Source organism: Rhincodon typus, unplaced genomic scaffold (genome assembly GCF_021869965.1).
Source record: "Rhincodon typus isolate 14 unplaced genomic scaffold, sRhiTyp1.1 hic_rhity00000976, whole genome shotgun sequence".
Classification (NCBI taxonomy): Eukaryota; Metazoa; Chordata; class Chondrichthyes; order Orectolobiformes; family Rhincodontidae; genus Rhincodon; species Rhincodon typus.
Window position 1 is genome coordinate 8458 of NW_025966614.1, and position 22159 is coordinate 30616.

The following is a 22159-nucleotide window of genomic DNA, read 5'->3' on the forward strand; positions in this document are numbered from 1 at the left end:
CCAGTGGTTTGATTAATTAGCTCAATTTTATTGTTCTCCCATATCACTTGGGGGATGCCTCAACTAGTATCATCAACTAGGAAGATGGGTATAGAACTTGTCACCCAGGACTCAGTAGTTAAGCTGGACTGGGATCTCAAATAATTCTAACCTGCAAGTTAGACAATATACAGGAGTCAACAGAAGTCCCTGGTTAACAAACGAACAACCACTGACCCTGTGACTGTGACCATGCCATCTATTCCTCCTGATCTTAACAACTTCATTGAAGACATTCCTCCTTTCATCCTAGAATCTCACTCCCGTTAACCTTGATGAATTCTTACAATCTCAGGGCTCATTAGCTGAGGCCTTCCACTATTCCTATCTCCAAGCACCATTCCTCCCCTACCACCAAATGTATTGAAAATCGGATTATATTCGCAGGAGTTCAGAAGAATTGGTGGGGGTTGGGTGGAATCGCAGATTATAGAAACCCATAAAATTCCAACAGGACCAGAATTAATGTAGGAAGGATGTCCCTGATGGCAGGAGAGGCCAGAACCACAAGTTGTAGCCTAAGGGCACATAGTAAACCATTTACGACTGAGAGGGGGAGAAATTTCTTAACTCACCCTGTGGAATTCACTGAAAGCAGCTGAGGCCAAAAATTATATGATTTTGAGGAGTTGGAATGCAGCACTTAGGGATAAAGGCATCAAAGAAGATGGGGAAAAGTAGGAATGAGCTGTTGAATTGGATGATCAGCATCATATTGAATGGTGGAGTAGGCTGACAGGGCCAAATGGCCTACTCCTCTTTTCAACATTTTTATATATGGAACCTGTCATTGGATAATCAGTTAGTGCAAGACCCAAACTGTCACTGTAACTCCATTGACCTAATCTCTGAATCACAACCCTCCACTTCAGATTTCTGCACTCAACCCTCCACCCACCACCTTTCCATCTCATTGGCCCCATTAAATACCAATCTGTGGATCAAACCTACAAAAATTGTACAGGTTGTATGAACCACTCTTTCATGAAACATTTTTCTTTTAAAAAAACCCCATTGGGTACCTACCAATTTTTCTATTTCTTTTCCATTCACATTTCATCTCAAAGGTGACTTCACAAAAACTTGTGGGCCACGTGCTGTGAGTGGCTTTCCACTCTGGTCTAAAAGCCCGAGCAGCTCAGTTCGTACTTGTGTTGCGTTATCTATTCACCATTTTGTCCTGGTTGAATATCATGTTTGTAGTTTTGCAAGAGGCTGATCAGAGCACTGTTGCTTTGTTACTGAGTTAAGCCCCAAATCCACACACAGAGCCAACACTTTGAAAGTCAAACCAAGGTAGGACTTATACAATAAATGGTAAGGTCCCAAGGAGAGTTGTGGAACAGAGGGACCTAGGAGGATCAGTATGTAGTTTGTTGAAAGCCGCATCACAGGCGGACAGGGTGGTGAAGAAGGCATTCAGCGTGCTTGCCTTCATCAGTCGAGGCACTGAGTATAGGAGTTCGTACATTATGTTACGTAGAGATAACAAGGATGAACACAGCAGGCCAAGCAGCATCAGAGGAGCCGGAAAGCTGACGTTTTGGGCCTAGACCCTTCTTTAGAAATGGGGATTCTGAAATAAATAGGGAGAGAGGGGGAGGTGGATAGAAGATGGATAAAGGAGAAGATAGGTGGAGAGGAAACAGACAGGTCAAAGAGGCGGGGTTGGAGCCAGTAAAGGCGAGTGTAGGTGGGGAGTTAGGGAGGGGATAGGTTAGTCCAGGGAGGACGGACAGGTCAAGGAGGCGGGATGAGGCTAGTGGGTAGGAGATGGGGGTGGGAGGAGTGGATAGGTGGGAGGACAGGTTAGGGAGGCGGGGATGAGCTCGGCTGGTTTTGGGATGCGGTCGAGGGAGGGGAGATTTTGAAGCTGGTGAGGTCCACAATGATACCATTGGGCTGTAGGGTTACCAAGCGAAATAGGAGATGCTGCTCCTGCAACCTTCAGGTGGCATTGTTGTGGCACTACAGGAGGCCCAGGATGGACATGTCGTCCAAGGAGTGGGAGGGTGAGTTGAAATGGTTCGCGACTGGGAGGTGCAGTTGTTTAGTGCGAACTGAGCGTAGGCGTTCCGCAAAGCGGTCCCCAAGCCTCTGCTTGGTTTCCCCGATGTAGAGGCGGCCACAACGGGAACAGCAGATACAGTATACCTCATTAGCAGATGTGCAGGTGAACATCTGTTTGATGTGGAAGGTCTTCTTAGGGCCTGGGATGGGGGTGAGGGGGGAGGTGTACGGGCAGGTGTAGCACTTCCTACAGTTGCAGGGAAAAGTGCCAGGGGTGGTGGGGCTGGTGGGGCTGGTGGGGCTGGTGGGGAGTGTGGAGTGGACAAAGGAGTCACGGAGAGTGTGGTCCCTCTGGAAAGCAGATAAGGGTGGGGAGGGAAAAACGTCTTCGGTGGTGGGGTCGGTTTGCAGATGGCGGAAGTGTCGGACGATGATGGGTTGGTGGGGTGGGTACGCGAGGACAAGGGGGATTCTGTTTTGGTTGTTATTGCGGGGAGGGAATGTGAGGGATGAGTTGCGGGAAACGCGAGAGACACAGTCCAGCGCGTTTTCAACCACCGTGCAGGGCAAGTTGCGGTCCTTGAAAAACTAGGACATCTGGGATGTCCAGGAGTGGAATGTCTCATCTCGGGAGCAGATGCGGTGGAGGTGAAGGAATTGGGAATAGGGGATGGCATTTTTGCAGGAAGGTGGGTGAGAGGAGGTGTATTCTAGGTAGCTGTGGGAGTCGGTAGGCTTGAAATGGATATCGGTTTCTAGGTGGTTGCCAGAGATGGAAACAGAGAGGTCCAGGATGGAGAGAGGGGTATCGGATATGGTCCAGGTGAACTTAAGGTTGGGGTGAAAGGTGTTAGTGAAGTGGATGAACTGTTCGAGCTCCTCGTGGGAGCACGAGGTGGCGCCGATACAGTCATCAATGTAACGGAAGAAGAAGTGAGGGATAGGGCCAGTTTAGCTTCGGAAGAGGGATTGTTCTATGTATCCTACAAAGAGGCAGGCATAGCTTGGGCCCATGCGGGTACCCATGGCCATCCCCTTTGTCTGTAGGAAGTGGGAGGAATTGAAGGACAAGTTGTTAAAGGTGAGGACGAGTTCAGCTAAACGGATGAGGGTGTCAGTGGAGGGGGGACTGGTCGGGCCTGCGGGACAGGAAGAAGCAGAGGGCCTTTAGGCCATCTGCATGGGGAATGCAAGTGTATAGGGACTGGACGTCCATGGTAAAGAGGTGGTGTTGGGGACCAGGGAATCGGAAGTTTTGGAGGAGGTGGAGGGCGTGGGTGGTGTCACGGACATAGGTGGGGAGTTCCTGGACCAAGGGGGAGAAAATGGAGTTGAGATAAGTGGAGAGGAGTTCGGTGGGGCAGGAGCAGGTGGAGACCATGGGTCGACCAGGGCAGTCAGGTTTGTGGATTTTGGGAAGGAGATAGAAACAGGCGGTGCGGGGTTAGGGAACGATGAGGTTGGAGTCTGTGGGTGGGAGGTCACCTGAAGTGATGAGGTTGTGGATATTTGGGAGATGATGTTTTGGTGGTCAGGGGTGGGATCATGATCAAGGAGGCGGTAGGAGGTGGTGTCAGAGAGCTGGCGTCTGGCCTCGGCGATGTAGAGGTCAGTGCACCATACTACAACTGCGCCTCCCTTGTCCGCGGGTTCTTTAGCAAGGTTGGGATTGGAACGGAGGGCTGCACGTTCTGTAGGGTAAGAGGTTGGAGTGGGTGAGAGGGGTGGAGAGATTGAGGCGATTGATGTCTCGACAACAGTTGGAAATGAAGAGGTCGAGTGAGGGTAGGAGGCTTTGGGGTGATGTCCCGGAGGAGGGGGTATGTTGGAGGCAGGAGAAGGGGTCAGAAGAGGGAGGGTTAGGCTCACAACTAAAGTAGTAAGTGTGGAGGCGGAGGCGGCGGAAAAACTGTTCAATGTCCAAGTGTGAGCTGTGTTCATTGACGTTTGGGTGGGGGGGCCAAAGGTGAGCCGTTTACTGTGGACTGACCGTTTGCCCTCAGTGAGGGGGAGGTCTGGGGGGATGGTGAAGACCCGGCAGGGCTGGGTGCTATTGTCTCCTCTGGAGCTGCTGGCTGTGGAGGCGGTGGGTGGAGCAGTGGTTTGGAGCAGGTGTTGGCGGTGAGCGGAGCGTCGACATCAGGCGGTAAATCCTGGATGTTGGTGGCGGCAGCGGCGTCCTCGACATCTGTGGTGTAGGCCTCTGAAACGGAGGCGGCAGCATTAGCAGCGGTGTCGATGGTGTTCGCTGTACCGGAAGTGGCGTACCGGGCAGCGGCGGATGTGATGTCATCCGTGGGTGCTCCGAAAGTGGCCACATGGCCAATGGCGGCGGGCACATTGTGGGGAAGGTCCTGGGTAGGGTTGGGGATATGGGGGGTGGAAGAGGCCTGTGTTGGGTGGCAGGCACCAGCAAGTTTGGTGTACTTACGGTTTTTAGTGTCCAATATAGCCGAGTAGAATCGCGAGTTCAGGTTGTGGATCCTGCGAAGAATGAAAAACAGGAGAAGTCCTTTGCAAGTCTGGGAGAGGGAGACTCTGAGCTGGGGTAGGCTTGATTGTAGTACCAGGAGATGCCAGCGCATCTGCGAATGTGTGTTTGAGGAGTCGCAGGGAGAAATGTTTTTGAAGGATATCAATGTTCTGAATGTAGCAGTCATCGCAGTTGGGGCCAAATTGGGAAGGCCTAATTGTATAGGTCGTTTGTGAGGCCGCACTTGGACTATTGCGTACAGTTTTGGTCACCCTATTATAGGAAAGACATAGTTAAACTGGAAAGTGTGCAAAGATGATTTACAAGGATGTTGCCAGGACTAGTAGGCCTGAGTTATAGGGACAGGTTGGCCAGGATAGGTCTCTATTCCTTGCAATGTAGGAGAAGGAGGGGTGACCTTACTGAGGTGTATAAAATCATGAGGGCTTAGACAGGATGAATGCATAGTCTTTTTCCCAGAGACGGGGAACTGAAAACTCGAGGGCATAGGTTAAGGTGAGAGGGGATAGATTTAAGGATGACCTAAGAGGCAATTTTTCCCCACACAGAGAGTGGTGTGTATGTGCAATGGGCTGCCAGAGAAAGTGGTTGTGGCAGGTACAATAGCAACATTTAAAAAAACATTTGGATAGGTACATGGACGAGAAGGGTTTAGAGGGATAAGGGCTAAATGTGGGCAATTGGAACTAGCTGAGTGGGCACCATGGTTAGCACTGTCAGTTTGGGCCAAAGGCCTGTTTCTATGCTGTAATATTTAACGACTCTATAACAACAACTTGAACCTTCTACAAGTTCATGATGACACGATTTATGCCGGACCTGAATTTTTATAATTGTTCTAACCCCATATAATAAATTCTGTGGACACTCAAAAAAAATAGCTCTTCAGCCATTTATATGGTCTCTCTTTGCCAAGCTTCTACTGAAATTTTGACAGACGATTGGGACATCTCATATGGAAATATAGCCCTCAAGACTTTCACAAGCCTCTATTGTACTGAACTAAGTACTGGCCAAAAACAACTTGTAGTTATAGATACTATTTTTAAAAATAGTAACTTTGCTGTTTCCAATTGCATTTCAATCGCCTCAATGTTATTACACCTCCTTTTCATTTCAGTCTCCTCTGTGTTAAAACACACCCACAATTTCAATCTCCTCAAATGTTATAACATTCCCCACTCAAAGATGATTCACTTCCTTCTGATTTATTTTTAACTACTCATGGAAACATCTTCTATGCAGGTTGTATAGATGTCAGTGAACACTAGGTTTTTTTGCTCTTTCAGATTGAATACAGTTAAAAAAGCAAATTATGTTGTGCTCAGAAACCATTCAATTAAACCCATACTACAGCTGGACAAATGGATTTAAAATCAAAACAAAAATAGGATCTACTGGGATGCTGGGTTAGGGGTGTAAATCAAATGGGCTTTAATCTATGAATGCATTTGTATGGATAACTTGGATCAGTTTTGAAAGAGGTTTCTACTTCTATAATAAAAATATTAAAATAATGATGGAATGGATGAGTATGCACCACTATCGCTATAGAAACCCAAACACTAATTCCAGCCTTAGCAAAGCCATTTCTCAAGGCAGTGACTTAAAAGCAAACTGGTGGTAGCTGCCTTTCATTGCTACTTTCAATCACAACAGTCATTTCTTATTGCTTCACATTTGAGGCAAGAGCATGATCCTATTATTACCCAGTTATGTTTTATTTTAAACTATGTCTCTTTCTAACCAAAAGGAACTGAGGCTAATTCCAAAGCTCTTTCATTTCCCTACTTAAAAAGTGGCTAACTAAGCCCAAGGCAATGATCAAGCTTCTGGCATAGCACATATATTGCAGTTTTGTTTAACATTGTTCAGTTCAAATGCTCAGTACTGGTCTCAGAATGAAGATATTAAGTTAGCATTACCATTGTATGACAGATCAGTGCAACAAAGTGATTGCTAGAACCATCTGGCCACAGTATACTTGTGTAAATTTCAGAGGAAGACCAACAGTTAATGTTGTATTTACTAGATTTTGGAGGCAGCATGGTAGCTCAGTGGTTAGCACTGCTGCCTCACAACACTAGGGACCCGGGTTCAATTCTACCTTTGGGCAATTGTCCACGTGGAGTTGCACGTTCTCCCTGTGTCTGCGTGTTTCTACCCATAGTCCAAAGATGTGCAGGTTAGGTGGACTGGCCACACTAAATTGTCCAAAGTGTCCAGGCATTTGCAGGCAGGTGGGATAGCCATGGGTGGGTCTAGGTGGAAAGCTCTTTGGAGGATCGGTGTGGATTCAGTGGGCCAAATGGCCTGCTTCCACACTGTAGGGATTCTACGATTCAAGATGCTATCAGTCCACAAAATATTTTAAATCCCAATAAAAGAAAACTTTATAAAAACTGAAAGAACTATGGATGCTCTAAATCCGGAACAAAAACAAAGTTGCTGGAAAAGCTCAGCAGGTCTGGCAGGATCTGTGAAGGAAAAAACAGAGTTAATGTTTCGGGTCCGGTGATCTTTCCTCAGAACTCAAAAAAAGCTCTAGCTGAATATCTTATGGGGCAGGGTTTGAAAGGTCAACTATGCAGATGTCCGACAGATTCCAACAATCAATTCCTCCAACACTCCCCTCCCCCCAAACAAAAAAATCATCCATTACTGGAAGATTTATGTACATAATGCATCATCTGCCCCAGATTTAATTTCTATTTAAAATAAGTCATACTACAAGTTACTAGTGCAGGACAAACAAGATACAGTGCTGATAGTCTGTATCTTTGAGGAGTGTGCAACCTATGTGCCACAATCATGAGAAATTTACTCTGGACAAGCACTACTCCACGACAAGGACTTTACTTTTTGCTACCCTTTTTTCCACATTACTATTTTTGAAAATGCACTTTTGGTACAAAATATGTATGTAATAAAGCTTCCAAGATAAAAAGGACAAAACAAAAACTCTTTTAATACACAATTATTTTTACACAACTGTTGTAAAAATAAGTTGATAAGCGGAAAGTTGGTGAATGCTTAGACACAACATACTGATTTTCTGTCAAGTTATTCGAAAACATGTGCTACACTACAAATATTCAGATAAGAGGCAATGTTTGAAGTAAGTACCACAATGAGTTGTTACATATTGAAGATAACATCAAGATAACACAAAGATCCTATTAGGATGACCTCCTGGCCTGATCATGTTCAGAAAATACCTGTACATGCTACAAATTCCTTCCTTGGCACCAGCTTCAAAAACAAAAAAGGCGTGCCATTCCTCAGAATCACAAACTGCCCATAGTCCGGGATATGCTAACGATCGCCATTCAGGGTCTACAATTACACTAGCATGTTTTACAAAAGAAACACAGGAAGCATGATATTCACCTCTTGCAGCCAGCTTTTAACTGGAGGCAAATCTTTCCGAACAATGAATCGACTACACATTGGCCCAAATCACCAAGATGATGATGAGATAACTGGGAACTAAGGGTTTATACAATCAACACACCAGTACATTCAGAATTAAAATTGACAAGTCTGAAATTGAATTAATCAATTTTGAAGGGAACACAGATTATTCTAAGGGTAACTGCTATCAAAGGTAACATTCATTTGCCCAAGTTAGAAGGGTCATCCTCCTGCTTTCAGATGACATTAAGTCAGGTGGCACAGTAACTTTGAAAATTGTTAGAAATTGTTTAAGTTTCAGGCCCTAAAGTAACTTTATAGAGTCATATTTTTATAATGAGCTTTGGGGCAGAATAACAAAAACAACAGTTAACACTAAACCAAAGGAAGAGACATCAGGACAGGTGAGCAAAGGGCCAGTTAAAGGAGTAGGCTTTTAAGGAAGGCCTTAAAAAAGAGGAAAGAGAGAAGATGATATGGAGAGATCTAGAAGTGGAATAAGCCCAGAGCTATGGGCCCATGCCAGGGCTTGCCAAATCATTGGCTGCAACTGCCAGTGGGATCACCTACTGTAATTTTGGGATCACAAGTCCCGAAACAGAAATGACTACAGCGAACCTCGTTTCTGCCAATAGCTGTATGGCCTCCAAATCCTCAGTGTTTTTTTAAAAATACTATGTGTGGTCCAGCTGGCTGATCCTCAAGACCTGACTGCCACCTTGCTAAATCCAGTGCAAAAAGTGGGTGAGTTATACTTTAAAAATTACTTTTCCCCCATCCCTGCTGCCAGCACTCTTTCACTTTCGTCCCCCACACAGGTTTTCATCTGCCCCCACGCCACCCCACTAACTCCCCAGCCCACTTTTACAGGTCACTCATACCGAAATGGGGTCACAGAGAGGAAAAGTGTGCGGAGCAGAGGCCTGTGCAGCTGACAGTGCAGCCATCAATGGTGGAGGAAATAAAATTGGAGGTGCTCAAGAGGTCAGAACTGGAGAAATAAAACAAGAATTGGATAGTTGTTGGACTTAAGACTTAAGACATAAAGACTTGCAGAGAGAGGAACAGTGGAAGCCATGGAGCGACAGGATAATAGGAAAATGGCTACTTAAGAATCCACCCATTCGTGGAGCACCAGCCAATTAAACCAAGCTGATGATAGGCAGGTGAATGATGCATGGTTCATGTTCAGATATAAGGAGCAGAATTGCGGATGACATCAAGTTTATAGTGAATAAAAGATGGAAGGCTGACCAGGGGTATATATGCTGGGACAGGAGTAGTCATTCGGTTACTTGAGCCTGTTCAATGAAATTCTTAAGGATCTGTATCCTAACTTCTCCCTCTTGGGCTCCATTATCACTTAATATTCTTGACCAGCAATCAATCTCAGAATTAAAATGATTAACTGAACTGGAATCCACTTTTTTATAGAGAGGAATATTCCATATTTTGACTATTTACGAAAAATGGTTTCTAACTTCTCCCTGAATGAGCTGAATTTGATTTTAAACGTTATACACCCTTGTCCTAGAATTTCAGCCAACGGAATTTTTTTTAAAATCTACATTAGAAATTACTCTTAAGATACTAAAAACCAAATCACTCTTTAACCTTCAACCTTCAGGCAATGCAAGACTAAGTAATCTCTCCTCCAACTAACTGTTGGATCCCTGGTAACATTCTGAAGGTGTTCTCCTTGTTATGCCAATGTAATCTTCCTGGGTGCAGTGACCAAACATAAACCAGTATTCTGTCTCACTATAAAGAGCAGGAGGTTTTGTTATATTCCAGTCATAAAAACTAATATTCCATCAGCCTAAAATTTTTGTGTCTAATGAGTATATTTTAAATGATCTATACACCTGGACCCCCAAATCATTTGGGCTTCCAGTGCTTTTAGCTACTTCAAAAAGTACTTGGAGCAATCCCTCTTTCATCCTAAAATGCGCAACCTTGCACTTAGCTGTGTTGAAATCCATCTATTCCAATATTACGCAATTACAATTCATCAACATTTCTTTTTAATTTTACAGACCCATTTACATGACATACCACTCTACAAAACTTTATTTCACCAATAAATACGGATATTAGCTCTTTATTGTATTATCTAAGCCAATAAATAAAAGTCTTGAGATGAGAGGGGAAAGATTTAAAAGGAATCTAGGGGGCAACTTTTTGTTGCAGTGGGTGGTGCATTTATGGAATGAGCTGCCTGAGGTGGTGGTGCAGGCTGGTAAAACTACAACATTTAAATTTGTAGCTTTATACCACTTTAGCAAGTCAATAATCTGTATTTAATTCTATTAGCTTTACATTTGGGTAATAGTTTCTTAGGTGTAACTTTATCAAACCTTCCATAAGCCCACAGTAAATTACATCCAGGCACAAATCTCCTCTCTGCTATTCATTCTTCAATATGACATACTTTGATTAGTCCTTCAAGGATTTCAATCAAGTTCATTTAATATGATCTGCCTTTGAAAATCCAACTTGGCTCACTCTAATCCACTCAAATTCTTAAATCATGAATTCCCTGTTCTTAATTTTGAAGTGGAAAGGCTTCCTCACAACAGATGTTAGAACAACAATTTTATCATTTCCTGCTTTTTCTCATTTGCCATTTTCCAAAACAAAATAAGGACAATTTCTGAATTAAGGAGTTTTAAACGTTTATGGCTTAAAGCAGCTGGAATGTTCTCAAATACTTCTTTAAAACAGGAGGGTGGGAACCATGAGGTCCTGACTGTTTCTCAATTTGTAGTACCATCATGAGTTTTTAAAATACTGTTTCCTTATTTCCATTAACTTCAGTGACGTCTCGTTTTTGATTCATTATTATTTCCCCTGTAATGTCAAGTATTTTATTCTATTCCTCTAAGATAGAGAATGACAAAAAATAATTATTAAATACCTTTATGTCCTGGCTTTCACTTGTATTTGTACCCATGTCCGCTTTTAAAGGCCTAAATTATCCTTGACTAAAGCTTTCTGTATTCATCTTTTCATGGTGTTGACTAGGAACTATGGGGAGAAAGGAATTTAGGGATCATTTCAAGCTAATTAACATTCACAAAAAAAAAATCAAATGCAGGAATGGCAGTTGCTTTCATCTCAAAGAATTGAAATTCAAAACTGGAGTAGAATTATATAACGAAGATATACGGGACTTGGAAGGACTTAAACTTGGACTTGCATATTCAAAATTATAGGGCCTTAAAGAAATACGTTATGAGACCAGTTGTATGTTGTGAGAGTCACCAGCATTTATTGCTCATCCCTAATTGCCCAAAGGACAGTTAACAGTCACCACTTTGCTGTGGGTCTGGAGTCGGTTGTAGGTCAGACAAGTAAGGACAGCAGTTTCCTTCCCTAAAGGGCATTAGTGAACCAGATGGGTTTTCCTTGACAATCCACAATGGTCATCATTAGATTCTTAATTGCAGATTTTTATTGAATTCAAATTCTACCACTGGCCGTGGCAAGATTCAGACCCAGGTCCCTCGAATATTAATCCAGAGTCCTAGGTAATGGTTTAGACATATTACCATTAAGCCATCGCCTCCCCTAACTGGAATGACACTAACAGATGAGATGAAACATTGTAGTGCTTATCCACTTAGTCACATTGGTTTCGAAGCTTTGGGCCACCTGAACCCTAAAAGTGAAATAGGGTACTATTTAAAAGCAAATTATTTCTTTCTAACCTACTGAATGTGAAACAAAATCTGGAAAAACGTTACTAAAATAAAGATTACACTGCTGGCACAAAATAACTTTCCATGTTCTGATGGAAAACAGACAAAAGGCCACAAAAGCAAATAAATACAGAAGAGACACAAAGAACTTATTTAATTCCATGACTTGTCTACAGAGTCTGGCTCAGCAAGTTTCCCCAATGAGCAGCTGTGCCAAACTGGCCAGGACTAACCCAGCTTCAATGCTAAGCTTGTGCAGAGCTAAACAACCTCATCCAAGGAAGCAGGATATTTTCGAATCAGCCATTCAGGGATGTTATTACATACCTCTGGAGCAGGTGGAACTTGAACGTGGATCTCTTGGCTCAGAAATGGGGACACTACCAGCGTACCACAAAAGCCCTTCATCTGAGGAAGCAACAAGTACATTTACAACTGGTTAAAGTTGCATCAGTTAAATAACAGCAACTCCACCAAACCTTTAGGGGTCTTGTGGCACAGTAACAATGCCCCTATCTCTTAACCAGGAGGCCCAGGTTCAAGTCTTACCTACTCCAGAGGCGAGCAAGAACTGCTCTGGGCAGGTTGATTGGAAAATAGCTATACCATTAGAGCTGATCTGTAGCTCAGCTCTATCAGCCTCTCTGCCTCTCTTTGCTTCATATCCCTTGATGACTCTAACTAACAAAATAATATCAACCAAGCTTCCTTTGAGGATTCTTGTGGTACAGTGGTATTGACCCTATGTTTGAGCCAGTCAGCTTGGGTTTACATCCCGTATGTTAAAGAGGTGTGTCATAACACATTTACAGGCAGATTAAAAATCTCTACATTCAGGAAAAGGTTAACCAAACTCCATCACCTAGAGTTGCATATCAGACAGGGCTCCTGTCCTGATCATTAATAGCTGCTTCAAGCAAACTATTCTCCTGATCAAGACTAATCCTTCAGCAACATTATTTTTCAAAAAATAAAAGCTGATCATAAATTTTATTGATGTTTTAAAGTCTTGTGTCCTTAAATGACACTCAAAGAATAGTCAACTGATCTGAAACACTTTGAGATGTCTGGAGAATATGGAAGGCACTAAATACATGCAGGTATTTCCTTCTCTTCCGCGAGGTAGGCTGGTCAGGAGGCTGATAAAAACAGAGAACTAGACAATGAAGTCAAAGTACAACTGCATTAAAAAACTAATTTTCAGTTATTTCATCCTTTCTAGGGAGCAGACACAGTAAGATCTTTCAAACTGCTATCATCCTAACAAGAACTCCTGGGTTAAGCAGAAATATTACTGACAGAATACCACCACTAAAGGTCAGACTTCCTGTTCTCAGATCAGGACAGGCTCCCTTACACCAAAGAGAAAGGAGTGACAATTTGTATGTAAAAGGATTATTCACAAGAGGAAATACAGGAAATGCATAAATGCTCACCCAAAGTAAGTGATGCAAAACAGTACAGAGGGAGGGAACCATATTGGCTCTTTAATTATTCAGACAGCAGTACGAACAGTAAATGGTCCTTGGTAACAAACATTTACTCTACAACATTCAGTTTGTGGTACTGAAATAATGAATAGACAATGCATTGGACAAATTCCCATGTTTCAAATAAATTGCCAACAGCATGAACTGTCAGAAAGAGACAACAAGAATTCAAACTGCAGCATGATATCAGAGGGATTAGCTGAAAGTATCTTTGCAGACATGTTTCTCTTATAGCAATGTTATCTTGGCTTTGGATTCAGCTTGTATCTTTGAGCCAAAATACTTACAATGCAAACAGATATGCAAACAAAATCAACTGAATTAAAATTTGTACAGAATTTCAAGTTGACCATTACTAACACATCAAGTATCCTGCACAAGACTCATCTCCACTTCCCAGCCAACAATAAAGTGTCTTACATCTACAAAGAGCTACACTGTTGGAGCTGACCATTTTGTTTTGACACCTTCAGTTAGCTACAGGTTAACAAACTGTTCGGAATTATTGATGTCAAACTAGAATCAGAGTCGCAGCCACAACTTTAGTAGCTATGTAAGATGATAAATTAATTGGCAGGTTGCCTCTAACATTTGGAGATCTCCCTCAGGAAGTGGTTCTCACCAAATTACCTGAGCCAATTCAAAAAAAAGCTGACGGTTGCAGCCAGGAGCTAAAAGCCACATTACCACACGCAGTGCTCCGTTAGCCCACAATGTTCATTCATGCCACTTTAATGCTGCTCCCCTCTACTATTTTTGAAACAAAGAGCAAAGTTTGAAAGTGGTAAGAAAGATGTTATAACTAGTTTGTAAAAAGAAAATCTTCAACTGAAGCAATTCTGCAAACCAACTCCATTTCCTTTCCATTGGCTCAACAGGAAGGATCTATTGATAAAGGATAACTGCCTGCGTATTTGCATTTACATTGAATTAACAGACATGACTTTAGAACTATTGCAGGTGCGCAAAAGGTACACCTGTTGTTAAACAGTCACACTTGTGACTTCAAGAAACTATGCCAAAGTAAGAGAAAAGCTGGATACACAGACGGTCTTCACACTCAAGACGAAGCATCAGTTCACTGACAAGAAGAAAAGTTGGAGATGTGACTTAACTGCTGTCAGCAACTGTTTATATTTTCTGCTCTGGTACCAAGCAGAGAAAGTCACCAAACAAATCACCCTCAAGGCAAGTGTTTGTGCCTCCAGCATCATTTGTATCATTTTGTTTACTTCCACAGAGTCAACCACTCTCTCACTGTCAAAGACAAACTTACATTAAGCATTGTCAAAATTAACTGCAATTATTGTTTTGTATTGTCATGTTCAAACTTCCAATGACAGAGATTTATAAAGTGTAAATAAGGAACATTCTATAGTGTCAAGAATTATCGCCTGCTCTATTTGGAATTGTTTCTGCGTCATATAAACTTGCTATGAAAGATTTAAAAGGGATAACCTACTTACAACAGTGACTTTAAGCCAAAGCCCCATGTTGAAATATGACAGAAACATATGGTAGGCACACTTCACATCAATATTTGGTTAGGAGCACACACCTGGAAGCACATCAATATTTGGTTAGGAACACACATGTTCCAGGCCACAGCTAAGATCATCACCAGACTACGAATCTAGTACAACACTTCAAGTTACAACACACCTGTGGGTAGGGTCAAGAGGAGACTTTTTATTTTTTCTAATGTGTTCTCACTCCTCGCTTGGTCATTTTTGTTCATCCATGAGCATAGCTCTCTCTATTACCCACCCTTTTGTACAGTACTTCTTTCTTCTGACCCTATTACTCGACCACCACCTCTGTTTCTGCATGTTAGTCTATCCTTGTCTTTCTGACACCAGAGTCATGGAGATGAACAAACAGGACAGCAGGAGTATCAGAAACAAGCATGTTCTTCTGTTAATACTCTCTTTTCTTTGGACCAATATTTTGTTCAAAAATTAAAAGCTAAAGCCATGGATAACGCCACAAAGTTTTGGGCTGGGGAGATGCAATGTTGCATGCATCATGCTCGTTATGCAATGGCTCAAGGGATTTATACAATAGATGCAAAACTAAAACAGCAACTATTTACCACAATTTTATTTTGATAATATGTAACTTACCTGTCACAAAATTAAACAATTTGAAATAATTTTTGCGCAACTAAAAGACTATTTTAGAACCAGACTGTCACCTGATGATATAGTTTTAACTTGGTTAAATGAATGAATATACATTTGTTTCTAGTAGTGGACAGACAGAGTTTCCAGGATATGATGGGATAGAAGTGGGTGGTTTGAATGGTTGAAGGTGCTCCACATCATTGATAATATTACCTTGAAATAAATTCTGTCAATGAATCAACCACTTCCTGTGTACATCACGTATGAAGAATCTAACATATGTGCACACTTCCTCTCGACTCCTTTGGGTAATATCCCACGTCAATATTGTACACTGCTAATTCTCTTTGCCATAATGTGCTGTAATTAGATCCTCCCATCAGTAGAAGTGTTTCTGTACTATCATTGGAAGGCAAGTGTAATCTTAGCATGACATATCTATAGAAGTAGTTCCATCACAAATTGTTACTTTCCATTATCAACTGGAGTGACATGCAATCTGCCACAATCAGTGCTCTGCATCAAAAAAAAAGAAGCCAAGTCACATGAACAGAACATTTCCAATTGTGCACAAATTCGTTTATGGAATAGCTGCTCTGTGTACTCCAACCACCTGGTATTTTTGTGCCAATTTATCCCAGTAGCACATTAACCATTCCACACTCCACATTCCAATGTCCCAGTCATTTACTCAATTATGCATGGTCTTGCAAAGCTGTTGCCACCGTGTCCCCCAACCAAACCTCCACAGTCACAGTGAGTACCAAGCACCTAAATCTGGGTTATTGGTTGAGGTTACCATGAAAGTCTGCTTAATCTCTCCCCTCACCAAGGCATGATGAGTCTCAGGTTAAACCGCCACCAGTTGTCTCTCTCTAATGAGAGAGCAGCCCTAAGGTCATCAGGACTATGACAGCTTTATTTTTTACTTTATTGTCATCCAAGGACACAGTCAATACTTTCAGGAGAGAAAATGAAATTGTTTTATGCTTTTTCTACAAACTGGGAGTAGCCACCATCAAGTAAATAAGTTGAAAAATAGAAACTTGGAATCTACTCATTTCTGCGAATCACACAGTAACAGTTAAAGTAATTTATATTTACCTTCTGAAGTGGAAACCTTCATTTCTCAGTAACTGTGATTATGAATGGCAAAATATTTTACAACTCATGGCTACAATATGTACTTTATTCAAATACTAGGAAATGATTTGTTATTCAGTTATCTATTCTGTTCCATGGATGTTGCAATCAGCCACTATTATATTCTTCCTTTACCAAAATCTAGCTTTGACAGAATAGTGCAACTAGTATTTTATCTTTATATGTTAACTGTTTTTGTAACAAAACATCAGCCATCACTATCAAAAACAATTTAAATTATGAGTCTATATGGGATCTTCATAAATTGACTATGGTGTTGCCGATATAAGGAGTGATTATATTTCTAATTTACTCAACTGCATACAAGATACTTTGGAAGGTCCTAAAACATGACAAAATACAAGAACTTTAACTCTGTACTTCCTATATAAAACGTTTATTCCAGAGGAAAAGCCTACAATAGCATTGTTCAAGTGTAGATCTCCCTACAAAATGTCTACCATATTTAATAGACCTACAAAAATGTAAGTACCATGAATATTGTCATGACTAAATATTTTCTAAAAATATTTGACACAAATGTAATATACAGAACAAATTGTCAGAGCCATGCACACAACACAGACTTTTATCTTCAGAGTATGCCTACTCATTTCCACCTGCTATAAACTTTCCCGATCTTGTATCATTACTCTCTCAAACTTGCCATTCCATTAATAGTCATAAGCACAAATGCCAAATCAATGGCCACCCTCAAGAGTAATCGATCATTCTTCAAAGTATAACACTTGGATCACTGTCTGGCCAGAACTAGATCTTTCTTCACAGCATAATTAAACTAATCTCCATTATCTGTTATAGTCCAGACTCCTTTTAAATCTGTTGTTTTTAACCAAACCCAGTCTTAATTTTCCTTTTTTTTTTTTAAGTATTGTTGAAAACATTCAAATTTTGTCAAAGCTTTGTATCTTGGTCTTATCAGGACAACTTTCAAGAAATACAAATATAAAGGCAAACAACAGTTATATTGTATGAGAAGTGAGTGTTGATTGGTTGGCCAATGAACTCTGATTGGTGGAGGCATTGCCACGGAGAATTGTCCACTTTGATGAAGGCTGACAGTTAACTGTCAACCTTTGTTTAAAATTTAAACCAGGCTGACTGACTGTGATTAGTCAGTACCTTGACCAGAGAAAATAAACCAGAAACTGGATTCATCTGTTTTGTTGAGAAGAAACAAGGACAACACACGTACATGTTCTTCCTGTCTGCGAAGGACAGCACTTTGTATCTTAATATTTATAGGTTTCACTATGCACACATGCATGCCATTCAGACCGAATGTAGCCACAATAAGACCTCAAGTTCTTCCAAAATTTACTACAAGTTTAGGAATTCCAGGACTTCATCCATGTCTGAGCCTCTATATCATCTATGCAGTATTTCCTCAGGTGAGCACTACTGGTACATTGTGGTATTCTCAATCTCTACCCGTACATGGTATTGGATAAGAGTTGTGAGAGGTAATTCGTAGCCCCAAGACAAAGGTGGACTGGCGACAAACTAGTATTGATTGCACAGGATACACAATAAAGTATGCACAGAAAAGACACAGTTCTCAGATAGCAAAAGGTTTATTGCATAATAGCAATAAGGGCAACTACATTTGGTCAGGTGTAATTACTAGAAACTTAGGGAGCTGGTACAGAATTATCTGCTCCCTCCAAATATTACAGTAGAACTCCTTGTCCCCAACCACAATTTGTGACATCAGTTGAATGAGTGGAGTCAATGCAAAATGAACATTAATGCCTTCAGAACCATTAGCTTATGCAATCATTTACACATCTTTCTTCCATAATAACACATATTCCACATTTATGCCAATGAGCATCATGGATCAATGTCAACATCTCAGTTTCAAAGATTAATGCCAAATTTGCTGACCATCTGGCAAACATCTCACTCCGGATAAATCAGTTTCTTTCAGTTCAATCTTCACATATCCTTTTGGATTTGTGCCAGTATCAACATATTGCTACCCCAAAGCCCCACTATCTCCTTGCCCAAGCTCAGTCTGATCAATGCATAATCCTAGCTTTATATCCAACACAGAGTTGAAATCTGTATCTTGCAACTGGTCCAGCACCACAACCACATACTGCTAGTTAACATTTGCACACCATTTATACAGTACTGCTGCTAAAACCCTAATTCACTTACTCACCATCTTGAGGATAAACATTTTGAACGATATTTTTATCTGCCTTCTATCAACTTTTAAAAAAAAGGAAAAACTCTTACGTGAATCTGCCCAGGTGTCCCAAGTTCTGGTCCCAACAAATACATTTCCAGGATTCTTTGGGTGGTTTGCAAATCACTCCACAGTAACATTCCATTCCAACTTAGTGATTTTAAACTCCACATCAGATCATCCATTTGTCTGTTTCAGGCTATTTAATACTGCTTGCTCTGTACTCTATTGGTTGCAGCAACTACAGTATACTGTCATCCCCACCTATCATTTCCTTTTTGTCCGCTGCTGAATTTCTTTCTTTTTACTGCCAATCTTTCTAAGCTATCTTTCTCACACTTTGCAAGCTGTTGAAAATTCACTTGAACGCTGTAATTCAATTAAGTTTTCCTGGTTATGTTCACTGATAATTGGGCTTGTATTTGACTGATCTCATGGTCAGAAACTCTGGTATTATGGTTTTAACCATCAGCAATTAATAACAAACGTCGCATATTATCCAACTTTTAACGGGATCTCAGACAAGCCCCACCCCTTGGCCTATACCTCCTCAAACCAAACATGTTAACAATTGTGATCTGCCACATGGCAAACGGGAAGAAAATTTAAGCAGTTCGGGGAAAATGCAAAGAACCCTCTCCGCACGCAGCCCTAGATATGGGGCGAATAAAATGACTCGGATAGATGAGTTTGTAAAGTTAAACAACGAAAATTTGGGCACCGGATCTTTACACCAGCCTTTAGTCTAAATCACTAATCCCTTCATGCAAACTGCACTTTCGGAATTACGAAAAGAGCGGGGGAAAAGAAGAAAATATCGTATTCGGTTGATAAGTCAGTGCCGGAACACAGCTCTTGAACACAGGCCCCCATTTGCCCACAGCCTCCTCTGTGTGGGTGTTTGTGGGGGAAGCTCATTGAGCTTTCTGATGGCAATAAGGAGGCATCCCATCCTATTCCACCCCATCCGGTCTAACTGCGGCCTGTACAAATTAAAAATACACTCCTCTCTCCTTTCAGCCTCAGACCTTTCATCTCTCAAACACAGCACCATCAAATAATCCAGCATCTAGAGCTACGCCATTTACACTTTTTTAATGGAAAAGGTGGGGTGAACATGCCTTAATTATGCTCGCCTACCTCCTCGTCAATAAATGCAAACACTCTGCTACCTGAAACAACGAGTTAAACTGCCACACGTTCTTTTAACTCCGTTCGCCCGTTAAACGTTAACCCCTTACAACGGTGCAGTTTAGCGGTATTTAATTGACAGAAATAGAACAAACAAACCCAGCCGCAGCCCCGGTTTAGAAACCGAGAAAGATTAGATTTTAAAGACAGGGATGCACTCACGGGTTTCCTCCCGACGACAGCAGCCATCCTGGTTCGCTATTGCTGAGGCTATGTGTAAAGCCGCTGTTCCTCTGAGTTGCTTCCCCTTCCCCAGAATTGCAACCTCTCTAATCGCTCAATATGGCATCCTGCACAGAGAGAGAGAGAGAGAGAGAAACTGCTCTCATAAACACACACATTCAGGCAGAGCCCGCGGGGGTGCAGCACAATCCACAGACCCAACCTGCAACATCGTATGCAGCTCATGCAACAAGGTATCCCAGCTCAACTACTAAACACATTGTGATTTGTTAAACCCACACAGCACAGAGGCATGAAACGCGTAGGATCCCGCTATTATAACATGAAAAAAAATCGCACCCCTCCTGATTACAGTGACTTACTGTGGTCCGGGAGAAGGAGGCGATAAACAGATATATTACTTCGCAAGGGCTTTCTTGGAAGTTGGCTGCGAGGGGATACTTCTTCAGATTACAACAAAACAAAACGTTTCTAGAGGCAGGACATTCCCCAGAATTGTGCTACTTAGAGTCACTCCATAATTTGGAACTACACGCTTTCATTTGCAATGACGAATGGATGTCTAACTTCATGTAAAATGACCGCAATGTGTTCTTAACCACTTGTAATTATTTAGTCCAACATGTTCGGTGACAAGTAAGCAAAATTGAACTAAACTGAAGATGCTAGACATGCGAAACAAACACACCCAAAACTTCGAAACATTCAATGGGTGTCAAATAAATTAACGCTTCGGATGTAAAACCGACAAACTAGGGAACATAATATACATCCTTAGGAATTATGCATGCCGGAGTTTGCCTTTGCATTCGTTACTGTATACTTTGAGCTGACTGCGGCACATCAAGCTCCATCAGTGCAGTTAGTTGTCCGTAGTCTCCACTCAACGCTTGAAGCAACTAATCGCAGACATCGTGGCATTTTGTTTGCATCATCAGCGATGCAGATCTAATTTTAATTGTAACAACGCATAATTTATGTTCAGATACAGCACTCGGATTAATGATGCCATCCTCATGATCATTTAGACTGTTTACTCTGGTAGGTATCGGACTTGAGCAATATTCCTCCATTCATTGATCTATCGAAAATAACTGCAGTTGGCATCAGGGTAATACAATCTAACCGTATCATGTAAAAAGACGAACAATTGTTTTCTCAAAAAAAATTGCAAAAGGAATTTGTGCTGTAAAGAAATGTTTGGAAATAGTTAATCAACAAATAAAAATCAATTTTAAGAAAATACCTTGGATTGGAAAAGGCAGATTTGGCCAGGATTTCCAGTCTTCAATGTTGCTCCGTAACTCGCTATGGGATCTGGCAGTCAAGTGAGATCATGATCAGACTTAGCTGTATGCCCCCGATGCCAAATATCTCATCAAAGCTCATAGATGAACAACCACATCTTAGATGAAGTACTCATTCCATGGCTAGCAGTTTCCACAACTAACTTTATACCCGCTAGGTTACAGGTCGATGTACCGTGCTTTATTTCTTATTATAGAATCACACGGTAGGAAGCAGACCCTTTAGTCCAACCCGTTCGCGCCGACCAAGTTTCCGAAATTGAACTAGTTCCATTTGCCTGCGTTTGGCCCATAACCTTCTAAACATTTCCTATCTTGTACCTGTCCAGATGTCTTTTAAATGTAATTGTACTCGCCTCTACTACTTCCTCTGGCAGTTCATTCCACATATGCACCTTCCTCTGTGTGGAAAAGCTGCCCCTCACGTCCTTTTAAATCTTTCCCCTCTCACCTTAAACCTATATCCTCTAGTTTTGGAGTCCCCTGCCCTGGGGAAAAGACCTTCGCTATTCACCTTATCTATGCCCCTCCTGGTTTTATAAACCTCTATAAGGTTATCCCTCAACCACACACATTCCAGGGAATAAAGTCCCAGCCTATCCAGCCTCAACCTCAAACGTTTCAGTCTGGGTAACATACTTGCAAATCTTTTTGCACTCTTTCCAGGGCAGCCAGAATTGTACGCAATACTCCAAATGTGCCCTTATCAATGTCTTGCACGCCTAAACATGATGTCCTAACTCCTGTAATCAATGATCTGATCGATGGAGGCAAGCATGCCGAACACCTTTACCACGCTGTCTACCTGTGACGCCACTTTCAAGGAACTATGTATCTGTACCCCTAGGT

General features: G+C 41.8%; 1 long non-coding RNA gene across 1 annotated transcript; it reads right to left on the reverse strand.

The window, feature by feature from the left end:
• Positions 1-11985: 11985 nt before the first annotated feature.
• LOC125481132 lies at positions 11986-20306 on the reverse strand. The gene is made up of 3 exons (XR_007261224.1): positions 20206-20306; positions 19983-20110; positions 11986-12066 (listed from the first exon to the last, which is right to left on the reverse strand). It is a non-coding gene; the product is annotated as an uncharacterized LOC125481132 (long non-coding RNA).
• Positions 20307-22159: the final 1853 nt, after the last annotated feature.